At 43.1% G+C, this 13,518-nt stretch overlaps 1 protein-coding gene and 1 non-coding gene across 2 annotated transcripts in view; one reads left to right on the top strand and one right to left on the bottom strand.

The window, feature by feature from the left end:
• The window catches only part of SBSPON (somatomedin B and thrombospondin type 1 domain containing), a 35,348-nt gene that overhangs the window by 19,600 nt on the left and 2,230 nt on the right, over positions 1-13,518 (bottom strand). The window lies entirely within an intron of this gene.
• Positions 5,697-5,758, top strand: LOC115868773. Its single transcript, XR_004045763.1, has one exon. It is a non-coding gene; the product is annotated as a U7 small nuclear RNA (small nuclear RNA).

The raw sequence follows: 13,518 nt of genomic DNA, 5'->3' as shown, positions 1-13,518 counted from the left end.
CACCACCACCACCAGCACCACCATCACCAGCACTAGCACCACCAGCACCAGCACCACCACCGCCATCTAGGGACTCCTCCCTGGCTGGTAAAACAAGCAATATTTAACAATGGAATTGTTTTTGAAATATGCTTCTTTTAAAAATCAGCATTTGCCCATTATTGTAAGTAAAACTTTGCTATGACATTAATTCACACGTTAGTGACATGGCCTTGGGTTAGACTCTCTTCATCTGGTCAAAGATGGCCTTGGGATTAGTTTTCTAACTAAATTGAGACTCAGTATTTCTTCAACATCTGTGTCTCTGGATATCTATGTCACACCCAGTGTTGGCTTATTGTCTGTTTAGTTTGCTCCCACAATGAAAGCCCTCAGGTTACAGAGCCTTTGTTCCTAGAGGGGAAGGTGGTTCTTGGGGGAAGATTTATTTTTTATTTTTTAAAGTTCCTTTCTGTATTTCCAATCCATGACTTTAAAATCTTCACAAAAACATTCAAAGCTCTAGAGCTCTGAATAACAGCATTTCAAATGACTGGATTGCAAGTAAAATGGGACAGGGAGGGAAAAAAGTTCGTGAAATTATATGACTGAAAAGGTGTTCCACAAAAGCTTTGAGCTGGAAGATTTATCAGGTGTTTGTTCCTACTCTGCACAAAAGATTCTATTCTTGACTCACTTGTGAACTTTTGATGATTTAGATTGCCAATTCATTGCAGACCACAAGAGGCCTTTGGTCACAGAAGTTACAGGAAGTCCAGGCAACTTCTGACTGATTTATTACCTTGTCATATATTATAGCCACAGGACCCAAATTTCCTTTTGAACTATTCCATCAGCTCATTAACGCTCTTTTTGCTCTATCTAATTTAAGTCTATATACAGCATATCCAAATATTCTTTCTTACAATCTGACTTCCTCACTTGTCATTTTTTAGCTTCACTAGTTACTAAGGGAAGCTAGTGGGTTAAACAATGAACTGCTGACTGCAAGGTTGGCAGTTCAACCCATCAAGTGCTCTAAGGGGGAAAGGTGAGACTTTCTATTCCCATTAAGATTTGCAGCCTCAGAAACCCAAAGGAGCAGTTCTACTCTGTCCTGTAGGGTCTTTATGGGTTGTTATCGACCCAAAGGCAGTGATTTTGAGAGAGAGATAATAGAGCCTTGTGGACTGTTTGTTACCAAGTTGACAGCGTTATCTCATTTGACAACAATCCTGTCACAGCCTCCCAATTTCTTTGTAACAAGGATCTGATGACAACACACACACACACACACACACACACACACACACACCTTCCTAAGGGCATGAAGCCTAGAGTAAATGGTAGTCAGGAAATTCAAAATGCTATTTTTGAATATTTTTTACTTTTTTTGCTTAAACTCAACTTTATAGTCACACTGTCTGGGTGGTGCAGATGGGTAAGCGCTTGGCTACTCACCAAAAGGTGGCAAGTTTGAACCCACCTAGAGATACCTAAGAAAACAGTCCTGGTGATAAACTTCTAAATGGCCGCCATCACTGGAAACCCCATGCAGCAGTTCTACTCTGAAATGCATGCAGTCAGAATCAACTGCAAGGCAACTGGGTTGGCTTTGGGTAATATTCCCCTGCGGTTTCCCTAGAGGAAAACTCTGAGATGTGACTTTGGGTGCAAGTAATTGATTTGAGATGTGATCCCTGGTGGTATCAACAGGGAATGGAAAACGGAGAGAGAGTGAGGGAAGCCAATCAAGAGTACGTTACTGAGCCAATCCCACTGAGGAGCGCGAGGTGACTGTAGAACCCATTTGAGTTGCCCCTCCATGCAAATCCAAACTGCCATTGAGTTGATTCTAACTCATAGGGACACTATAGGACTGTATGGAACTGTTCCTGTGGGTTTTCAAGATTCTAAGTCGTTACGGGAGTAAAAAGCCTCGTCTTTCTTCCACAAAGACGCTTGTGAGGTTGAACTGCTGGCCTTGCAACCCAAAGCATAACCCTCTATGCCACCGGGGCTCCTTTGCACCATGGGAACTGTCAGTACTCAAGAGCTGCTCCCTTGTCTTCAACCAAAGCATTCCAGCCTGCCTGGCTAAGGTAAAGAAGAGCTTCAGAAGGAGTTATGGTGCTTGTAGCTGTAAACCTGTGCCCTGTAAGGGAGCAGGGGATGTGAGTGAGTACCCCAACCCTGATATCCTGTGCTTACCAAACGTTAACAGTGGTCTGATGAAAGCCAGCTCTACCTTCATGGCACTCAGCTTCTCCTGGCCACTGTTAGGCTATCAGTGGTGTGGGCCACTGCCCCACTGCCCCATTGCTTCCTCTGGACAAGAGAAGGCTCCTTCTCTTCCTTTCAGAATCATTTCCAGTGAGCAGACAGCCAAGTTCCTATTGTAGGTCTAGCAAGCGCTTCTGGCTTCTAGCTCACGGGGATGTAAGAAAAGGAATAAACCCAGAGTTCAAGGAATAATCAAGTCCCTTCCGGTTTTCCAGTTAGGCCTCCTTCCTCAAGAGCTTTGTAGTTCTCAGGTAACCCTACCACAACTATCAGGAGAATGGTGGTGGGTATGGTAGGAGGGGTGGTGAGGGAAGTAACATCTATTTCAGAACCAAATCTGCACACAAGGCTATTCCATTACAGCCACAGGTGATGACCTTGAAAGATGTAGTACCACTGATCATTGCCTTAGGAAAAAAACCCAACACTGTGGAGGCCTAAAAGGTCTTGCGTGATCTGCCTCTGCTACTCCCCACTTCCACCAGAGCTGCCTGTCCTTCCACCACCCTAATATCCAGCCACATTGTCTTCTCTAATCCTTGGACACAGCAAGCTCTTTACCCCCTAAGAACTTTGCACATGTGTCCCTCTGCTGAGGACCTCTTCCCACCGGAGCCAGTTCTTTGTCAGACAGCCATTCAACGGCCAGCTTAGCTATGGGGTCCATCGGTCCTTTGCCCCTTGGTCCACACAGTTGCTTCCTCTCAGAGCTCAGTGTTCCTTGCCTTCTATTGTTATTGTGGTCAGTGGTTGGGAGCCTCCTAGCCCCTCCATAATTTGTTGTAACTTATTTATTTTTGAGAGGAAATGCTGAGGCTGTCTATTCCCATAAGCTATACAGCCTCAGAAACCCAAAGGGGGAAATTCTACCCTGTCCTATAGGATCACTATAAGTCAGTGTTGACTTGAGGGTAGTGAGTTTATTTATTGTTTTGTTTATGGGTGCCACCCATAGGGACTATGATAGTTTGTAGTTCTTGACACATGGTGCGTGCCCAATAAATGTTGGTTGAATGAATGAGTAAAATGGCATCAGGTAAACTCCTTTTCCTCTCCTTCCCTAGTGATCTTCTACAATGAAACAGACTCACATCTGTTCACATAATTAATTAAAAACCAAAGTACTACAGGACGCTTCAGAAAGAGAAAGACAGGGGCAAATTTTTTATTTATTAAAGCTTATTTTGTGCCCTAAAATGTGGTCTATTTTGGAAAATGTTCCATGTATACTTAAGAAAAATGTATGTCCTGATATTGTTGGATGGAGTGTTATGTACATGTGTTTAGCTCTCTTGGTTTTTAGTGTTCCCTCTTTGCATATTGACCTTCTGTCTGGTTCTTATATCCATTATTGAATGTGGACTATTGAAAGCTAGAGCATATGTAGAACTTGTTTGGAGGCTCTATTGATAGGTGTGTATGTATTTTAAATTGTTAAATCTTGCTGGTATAATGTCGTCTGTCTCTTGTAACAGTTTTTGTCTATTTTGTTGGACAGTAATATAGCCACCCTAGTTCACTTTTGGTCACTTTTGCAGTGAATGTCTTATTCCATTCCTTTAGTTAGGAGCCCTAGTGGCATAGTGGGTTACTTATTGGGCTGTAAATCACAAGGTCAGCAATTCAAAACCATCACCTGCCTTTGAGGCGAAAGATGAGGCTTTCTATGCCTACAAAGAGTCTTGGAAATCCACAGGGGAAGTTTTATCCTGTCTTATAGAGTCACCGTGAATCACAGTTTACTCGATGGCAGAGAGTATTCTTTTCCTGTCAGCCCCGTTATGGCTTTGTATATAAAGATAGTTGACTGTAGGCAGTGCATCAGTGGGTCATGTTTTATAAACCATCGATCAATCTCTGCATTTCAATAGAAGAGTTTAATCCATTTACATTTAAAGTGATTGCTGGTAAGGAAGGAGTTATTTCTGTCATCTGCCTATTTAGTTTCTGTATGTCTCTGTGTTAATCTGGGTAAACTAGAGAAACAAATTCATAGAGACACTCATGTGTATAAGAATGTTTATATACAAGAGCAATTGCATATTGAAAAAACATCCCAGCCCAGTCCAGATCAAGTCCATAAGTCCGATATTAGCCCATATGTCCGATACCAATCTATAAGGTCCTCTTTAGACTCACGAAACACATGCAATAACACCAAGTTCAAGAAGATCACAGGCCAGTGGGTGGGAAGACTTGTGGATCCAGTGGCGTTGTAAGCATCTCAAGGCTGACAGGGGTCTCCATGTGGCTTCTCCAGCTCCCAGGGGTGCATCAGGTGCATCAGGACATAAGTCCATGTGGCTTATCAGTAGGGTGCCTCAAGGGAGTGAGCAGAGAGAGAGAGTATCTCTTGCCTCCACGGAGGAATTACCAGAATCCTCAGGAGAAAGCTATACCCACAGAGGCCTCACTGGCTACACAATGATTGACAGGCTAGATTCCATCCCTTCACTCCTAATCCTTTCAAATTGACAACAGATTATATAACTACCTCAATCACTTAGGGTTTTTTTATTGCTGGCCCTCAGTTACATTTTTATCTCTTTAATTATTTCAGTTGAAATTCCTATAGCATATTGTTTTTATCGCCTTTTTTCCTTTTGTTAGGTTTTTAGTTATTTAGGATTACCTTGGAGATTACAATCAACATCTTAAACTTATAACAATTTAGTCTAAACGGGACATCCTGGAAGTCTGATTATTGTACTCCTTATGCGTTGACATTGTTACTTGATGAAAACTGCAATTGTCCATTAGCTTAGTGACTGTTCCAAACCTTTTGTTGTTGTTGTTGCAAATTGTGAATTCTTAATTGTGTGTGGTCACTAAATTTCTGTTCCATAATCTCCATGGTCACTCCGTGACCTGACATAGATTTCACCATTTAAAAAAGAACTAGATGCTTTCCAGCATGCAGCTGACATGCTCTGAAAGGGTTCACACTCAAAGATCCTGGATGAAGTGGGACAGAAAATATGGAGCCCAACTCAAAATCATAAATGAGACCATGACGATGGGTCATCCACGACTATGGCTTTTATTTTCTTTTTCTTTTTTTTTTTTTTGACTATGGCTCTTAATCACAAGTCAGTTCTGGAACTGAATCCCCGTGGCTCAATTTTCAGGCAGACATTGCACTTCTCTATAAGGATAACAAGACACGACTGAGGTATGCACATCGTAGAGTATCAACCATTTAAGATTTTAAAAGGCAGCATTTACCCAAGAACAAAGTTCAGAACAGTTAGGAAAGCAGGGCATTTGGAAACAGGAAATACAGGAAGGTAGAGGGATATGTGATGTTACATTGAGAGGATTTCAATGAGTGAAATAAAACAAAGTGTGTATGAATTGTTGGATATAAAACAAATGATCCACTCTTGAACTTTTACCCAATTCACAATAAAAAATCTTTAAAAAAAAGAGTACAGCCAAGTTACAGCTCTTTTAGAATTTGTCTAGCAAGTTTTCTGTTTTTTTATGGAAACCCCCCTCCTCCCCGCCCCCCACCAGTAAAACAGGTTTCTAGCAATTAAAAAAAAAGAGTCCAGCCAAGAAAACCCTATGAAGCAGTTCTATGTACCATAGGGTCACTATGAATCAAAAACAACTTGACACACTTAACAGCAGCAACACTGGTCTTTCCCATCCTTAAGAGGTGGTGTGGGAGAAGCCCTTGTTGTTGCAAGGGTGTGCACAGGTCCTTCAGGATACAGCCAGGACAACCAAATGTGCAGCTTCAAATCCTTGGAGGACAGGATCCCCACTGCTCACTTTGGCACCAGCCCGGAAGTCTGCCTGCTGCTGCCTTTCCCGCAAGGTCACTGGTTTGCACCTGTACTTGCTTAGGAAAGATCAGCAGCCTCTGTGTGCACAAGACACTCCCACTTCTCAAGCTTCCCCCACGTGTGTGATGACGGTCCAGGCTTCCCGAACCATTCATCCCGATTGCTTTCCCAGTTTAATTGTTGGTTTGGTGGAGCAACTGACCCAGAGGGCTTCCTATGCCACCATCTTGTAGTTAGAGTCCTTCCATTGTTTCCATATCGTTTGGATATTTTCTTCTTAAATAGATTGCCTTGTCCTTATGAAGAAGCAGCAGTGTCTCCTTGGTTAATCTCCGAGACCCAAGCCAGATTCTCCTTTGTGATCTAGCCCCACCTGCTGGGCTCTTGGCCACCTCAGAGTTCAAGGCCACCCACAACCAAGCACTTCCTCCCTCAAAGTGTTCAGCTCAAACAGCCATGTGAACTTCCAATGAATTCATTCTTTTTGCATTTTAGTTACAGGAATACCGACTTAGGTATAGCTCTGTTTCTTAACTTTCTATGGAAGGAAAATAAAGGTCACTTTCCCTTCCCAGACACACACACACATACACACACACACACACACACACATACCTCATGGTGACACAATTTTAAATGTATGTCACCTGCGCATTTCTCTTTTTATATGTTATCCTTTTCTGTGTACTACTATCAAAACCTTTATGAAGTTCAAATAAGAATGTGTTGTCAAAATTAAAAGACAAGAATACATGGGCCGGGTCCCTGTTTGCTGCTTTAGGAAAAAACATTGATAAAATGGTCAAGTGTTGTTTTTTCTTTTCTTTTTCCTCCTCAGAAATCATGTCTTCTGGCCCATAGTTGGTTGGTTGTTCCTATGCTAGTTTGTTTTTGAGTTATTAATGGGATAATTTCATGAAATGATAGTAAGATAATGACATGGGTTCTCTCTTTAGAAATATCGAATTTTATACATTATCTAAGCCCAGGAAAAGAAAAAATAAGATACCAATCAAAAGGCTAACAATGTGGTATACAGAAAGCTTTCTCCCAAGTTGTCTCCCCCAAATATATGCCAAAACCAAGATGCCGCTTGCTGCACATCGTCAATGGCTGTCCACTAGGAGGGCAACAAAAGTAGGCCAGAGGCCATGCTCCCTAAGGGTTATCAGCCATCTAGAGCAACCAGATGATATAGTCTGACTCACCCTAAGTAGGGCCCAGTCCCTTCTGATAAGGATAGTGATTGTTACCTGGAAGGAGAGCCCGAAGGCAAGGTCAGGACCACTCAAGGATGACTAACGTTACTATATTCAGTCTAGGGTCTGCCCAGCTTGCCACATATGTACCCCCATTCCCTCCCTTCAGTATTGCATGTGTACCCCTAGGTCATCCCCTTCCTATTGCTTGCATTGCCTATGTTACAACCCCTTCCTATGATGTAGGTCATTATCTGTGATCAGGGGGCTTGCATGCCCCCGAAGATATATAAACTTTGGTCCTGCCCGCTCTGCCTGTGTTGTGCGTGGACCTGGCTGGTGCGATCATGGCCGTCCAGGTGGTGAGCATGCTACCATGAAATGTGTCTGACTCCTTCATTTTATTCCCGCTCCTATCTCTATTATTCTCTATGACTTTACTGAAAGCTTTAAATGTATTTCAACCATACGCTTGCACTTATCGGACCCAGCACATAGTTGTGAGGGGCCGGTTTCCCCCACATACCGATGCTTATTTCTGGGTAGGTTTCTAGGTGATGTGTTTTCTTCTCTTGTGTCTTTGTAGATTTTCCAAAGCTTTTGCATCACCCCGTATTTTGTAGCCAAGGAAAAGAAACTATTATTTTAAATGGAAAATGTGGATACACCCCAATGGGAGTGTCTTTGGATATTACAGATAACATCTGCTGGGTTGAATGTTGAATTTTGCTTTGTAGTGAAAATATGCACAGCAAAAGATATATCATTTCAACCAATTCTATTTTGGCAAACATTGTTAAGTGGCACATGACAGCCACTGCTGTTAGAGCTAGTTGTTTCCAACACATGGCAACCCCATGTGGGTTTGACGACAAGTAGAACTCTCAGTTTCTGTGTCTTTAAAAGACTAACATGTATCAGCAAGGCACCCTAAACTTTTTGGGCAAGATGAGTGTCAGAACTGACAACTGCTCAGATTTCAGAAAGGGAATGCCCACCATATATTACTGGGGCCGGGAAACTCCTCCTCCAGCAGGTCTGGAGCAAGGTCTTGAAAAACTTTTTAGTGCTTTTTAAGCAAAATATACTCACACTAAATGAGATAAACAGAGATTACAATAACCTCTCACCAATTTAGTTGGACAAGGACCAAGAATTAACTGTGCAAACAGAACACAGGAATGCTGCCTGGTTTAAGATCAGGAAAGGTGTGCGTCAGGGTGGCATCCTCTCGCCATACTCATTCCATCTGTATGCTGAGTAAATCATCAGAGAAGGTGTTCCATCAAGGAAAGCACAGCAGTGGTATTGAAGGGAGGCTTATTAACAACCTGGATGATATGCAGATGAAAGTGAGGAGAACTTGAGGCACTTGTTGATGAAGATCAAAGATTGCAGCCTTCAATGTGGATTACAACTCAATGTAAAGAAGACCCAGATCCTCACATGATAAAGGGAGAAAAGACTGAAGTCAAGGATTTTGTCTTGCTTGGATCCACAATCAATGCTCATGGAAGCAGCAGTCAAGCGATCAGATGATGCACTGCATTGGGTAAATTTGCTGCATAGGACCTCTTTAAAGTGTTAAAAAGCAAGGACTAAGGTACGCCTAACCCAAGCCAGGGTATTCTCAACCACCTCATATACATGTGAAAGGTGGATACTGAATAAGGAAGACCAAAGAAGAATGGATACATTTGAATTATAGTGCTGGTGAAGAATATTAAAAGTACCGTGGGCCGCCATAAGAACAACCCAATCTATCTTGGGAGAAGTACAGCCAGAATGCTTGTTAGAAGCAAGGATGGCAAGACTTCTCACGTACCTGGACATGTTATCAAGAAAGACTGGTCCCTGGAAAAGGACATCATGCTTGGTAAAGCAGAAGGGCAGCAAAAAATAAGAGGAATGCCTTGGCAAGATGGATTGAAATCATGGCTACAACAATGGGCTGGAACAAAACAACAATTGTGAAGGTGGCGCAGGACTGGACAGCGTTTGGTCCTATCATACGGTAGGGTCACTATGAGTTGGAACTGACTGCACAGTACCTAACAACAGTTTCTCTTAGGTCAGTTTAGTCCCAATGAGCTCAGAAGACGTTTTTGTTCATTCTGGATTGGGGAATTGTAGATAAAGTATTGTGGACCCTACATGCTTTTCTCACAGAAATGTTGTGAGATTTAAATGTGATCAAGTGCTAACTTGCCGGGCACCTCAAATTGGTCGACATTGAATCAATCGATTGCAACTCATGGTGAGCCCATGTGCATCGGAATAGAATTATGCTCCATCGAGTTTTCAGTGGCTGATTGTTATAAAGTAAATCACCAGGCCTTCCACCTGGCACATATTAGAAATTATATAAAAGGTCAATGACTTAATGTCTACTAGAACAAATTACTTCAATGTGTTTGTGTTAGTCCGGGTTGACTAGAGAAACACCTTCAGTGACATTCATATACGTGTGTGTAAGAGAGAACTTTATATCAAAGAGCAATTGTATATTGAGAAAACATCCCAGCCCAGTCCAAATCAAGTCCATAAGTCTGATATTAGCCCAAATGTCTGATACTAGTCTACAAATTCCTCTTTAGACTCATGCAGCACCTGCAATGATACCAAATGCAAGAAGATCACAGGCCAGTGGATGGCAAGTCTTGTGGATCCAGTGTCAGTGGAAGCATCTCAATACTGATGTGAGTCTCCACATGGCTCCTTCAGCTCCAGGGTTCTGGCTGCCATCAGCATGGCTCCAAGTGGCTTGTCAACAGGAATGTGAAAGAGAGTGTGGCCCTCCTCCAGGGAGAAAAAGAGGAAGTTCCCAGAATCCTCAGCGAAGGCCACGCCCATGAGGAAGCATCATCGGGCTGTGACCTGATTGACAGGCTAGACTCCACCCCTTCACTCTTAACATCCTCAAGTTGACACGAGATTGTGTAACTACCACAGTGCTGTTGTAAAATCATTGTCAATATTTAATTAAAGAGATATCAAGTATTCACCAATATCCACAATGATAGTATGCTTCCTACTAAAGGCCTGCTGCCACACGGTAGGTGGCATGCAATTACCTTTTCAGGCATTCCCTCAGTGCATCTCCTCAACAAGTCCTATGTAGTGTTTTCCTCAACCCCCTTCTAGAAATGGGACGGCTGAGGCTTCAAGAGGCTAATTGAATGTTAAATTCTCCAAAGTCATAAGGCAGAATCAGGACAGACTGACTTCAGGGGCAACACTGAGGCATATGCACCATTTCTGTAAGGAAAATTGCAAATAAATAAATATCGGGGAGGGAAGCAGACTTCGTGAGATGAGGGAAGGCTGTGTCCCAGGAGCTTCTTGCCAACCAGCTAGCTCGGGGGCCCAAGAAACTTGACTCTCAGATGCAATCTGTGGTAGCTCTACCTGAGCCAAAAGTTGTAACGTGTGTGGAGGGCAGAAGAGACTGGGCATCTCAGCTAGGCCGTGCCCTTGTTCTCACCCTCCACTCTGACGGCACGCACAGGTTCAGGCTTGCCGAGCGGGCCAATGTCCATTGATTTCTATTGTCTTCCTCCTTTTCTCAGAAGCCCTAAGGTACTGAAACTGTAGCAACGAGGAGCCCTTTCAACCTTGGCAGCCTGATGTCCTCTTTGGCATGCAAGGTCCTCTGTGGACTCCCTGGGAGAGGCTCCCGAATGCGATCATTTCGACATGTCTCTCACACATCACTTCCTCTGGCAGTTATGCTTTGGCCACCACTAGCGCGGTTCTTCTCTCAGGCATGTGGTTGCTGTGATTTCCAGTTCTTCACTAGATGGCCAAGGCACCTCATCACTTCTCTCACCCACCTGAGAAATCCCCACCCCCAAAGGAAAGGCCTCTCGACCTTACCAAAAGTTTTGACCAAATAAAGACCTGGAGAGGGTTGGCGCTGTTAGCCCTGGCCCCCCGCTAGAAAGCAAAATGCACGTTTTTCTCATGACCTTTGTCAAATGGTCTCCCCGTCCCTCTCCATCTCCAGCAATCTTCCGTGGTCACCCTTGAGCCTCAGGGGTAAGCAGAGTGTCTAGTGCTGAGAGGCTGGCATCCCCAGGTCCATGCTGAACAATGGGTGATAGACTCCCCTCCTTGTATTCCTCTCTCCTCCTTGAGATGTTGAAAGCTTTAATTTTAAAAATTTATTGTGGTAAATGATATATAACATAAAATTGTCATTTTATCATTTTTAAATGTGCTACTTGTCAACACTAATTATATTCCCAATATTGCATAACTAGACCACCATCTAGGTTCAAAACTTTTCTATCACCCCAAACAGAAGCTCAGTACCCTTTAGGTACTAATTCCCCATTCCTCTCTTCTCCCAGCCAATGGTTACATATCTCTAGTCTACTTTGGTCTCTATGCATTTGTCTATTCAAAACACTTCATTTAAGTGGGATTATCTGATATTTGTCCTTTGACATGTGATTCTGTTCATTCAGCACGTTTACAAGGTCCATCCATGTTGCAGCATGTATCGGAACGTCATTTCCCTTTAGTACCAGGGCTCGTTGCTGTCATGTCAGTTCTGACTCATGGCCATCCCATGTAGGTCCTAGCAGAACTAGGCCCCATAGAGTTTTCGACAGACGATTTTTCCCAGACTTTTCTTCCACTCTATCTCTGGGTGGACTTGAACCTCCAAACTTTTAGCAGCCTAGCAAGTGAACTGCCTACAATACCCAGAGACTGTTGATTTCTCACTAAGGCCGAATAACTATGTATATAAGAAAGCTTCAAAAAATGTCCTCGAAACATTCCATTATCTTTTCATTCTATTGTCCACACACGCTTTAAAGTACCCGCCTGTGCCACACTGTCTCCTCTGCTGATCTGCTGGTAGAGACCAGAGACGGGGCTTATTTCTACCTTTGGGTCATGATCACGGACTCTTCAGTGAATGTCAGTGTACAAGTCTCTGAGCTTCTGCTGTTTAAGCCTCTGGGGCATGTATCTAGGAGTAGTGGGATTGTTGGGTCACAGGATAATTTCATGTTTAACATTGTGAGGAAATGCCATGTGGGGGCCTCTTATTTATTCTCCAGAACTAGGCTAAGCCATGACTTTTTCTGAGAAGGTTTCCTGTTTTATTTTTCTCATCCTTGCCTGTCATTAGAGAAGAGGTGAGTGGGTTTGCATGTGTGTGTCCCTGCTAGTTTCTGAACTCCTAGAGTGAACAGATTGTGTCTTAATCATCTGATCAGGACTAAATGACTTTTGATATTATCTTTAAAATGTAAGCAAAGCCCTCGAGAGAGTGATTCTGCCACAGGGTAAGGGACTGTGCTGTAGTTATGAGGTTACTGAGCCAAACAGGAACTGAGGAAGCGGGGAGGAGGGGGCTGAGGACCCCGGAATCCAGGTTCCTGCAGTCCTTAAGCAATTGATACTTCCTCTCTCCACTTAGTTGAGCTATAGATTGGATTGTGTCTCCTGAAAAATGTATGTCAAAATCTTGTCCTCTGGTGCCCGTGAGTTTCACCTGGTTTGGAAATAGGGCCTTTGAAGACATGTTTAGTGCATATGAGGTCATACTAGATTAGGGAGGATCCCAGTCCAATTGGTGTGGTGTCCTTACGAAAGAGAAAGGACAAAGAGAGACCATCAGAGGGAACATGGCCCTGCCAATGCCCTATTTTCAGACTATAAGCTTAAAGAACTAAAGCAATATATTTCTACTCTTATAAGTTACCCAACTAGGGCATTTTTTCACTGCAGCCATAGGAAAATAAAGCAAATAATAAAATGTCCTGACATTGCAGCAGGAAATGGATAGAAGTTTATCCAAAAATATTATCAATATTCATAAGCAAATCACTAGCTTTGGGCCCAAAGGTGGAGAATCCTAATCTTTTTCAACTGTGCTCTTTCAATGTTTGGTCTAGGTGATTGGCTTATGATTCCTGAGGCCCTCCAACCCCCCCTGCCCCCCGCCCCCCATGCCCAGCTTTTTCAAGCATCCAGGAGGCAGAGAGGAATTACTCTTTACTGGACATCAGGTCCCCAGCTAAAGAATTGGCCTGTGAGAATCTTTCCAGGAAGATGCTGAGAATGTGACAGTGGGCTGGGATACTTGAAATCAAGCCCTGACATTTGTGTGACTTTGAGGATGATGTGATTAACAGGGAGCAAGGCTTCTTTTAAGAAGCCTAAATGTATAAATGTGCTTTACACAATTGATGTATGTATGAATTGTGATAAGAGGTGTATGAACCCCTAATAAAATAATTTTTTTCAAA

This window comes from Echinops telfairi, unplaced genomic scaffold (genome assembly GCF_000313985.2).
Source record: "Echinops telfairi isolate 266 unplaced genomic scaffold, ASM31398v2 ScPeMD7_1;HRSCAF=3_0, whole genome shotgun sequence".
Classification (NCBI taxonomy): Eukaryota; Metazoa; Chordata; class Mammalia; order Afrosoricida; family Tenrecidae; genus Echinops; species Echinops telfairi.
This window is presented reverse-complemented; position numbering and strand designations above follow the sequence as displayed.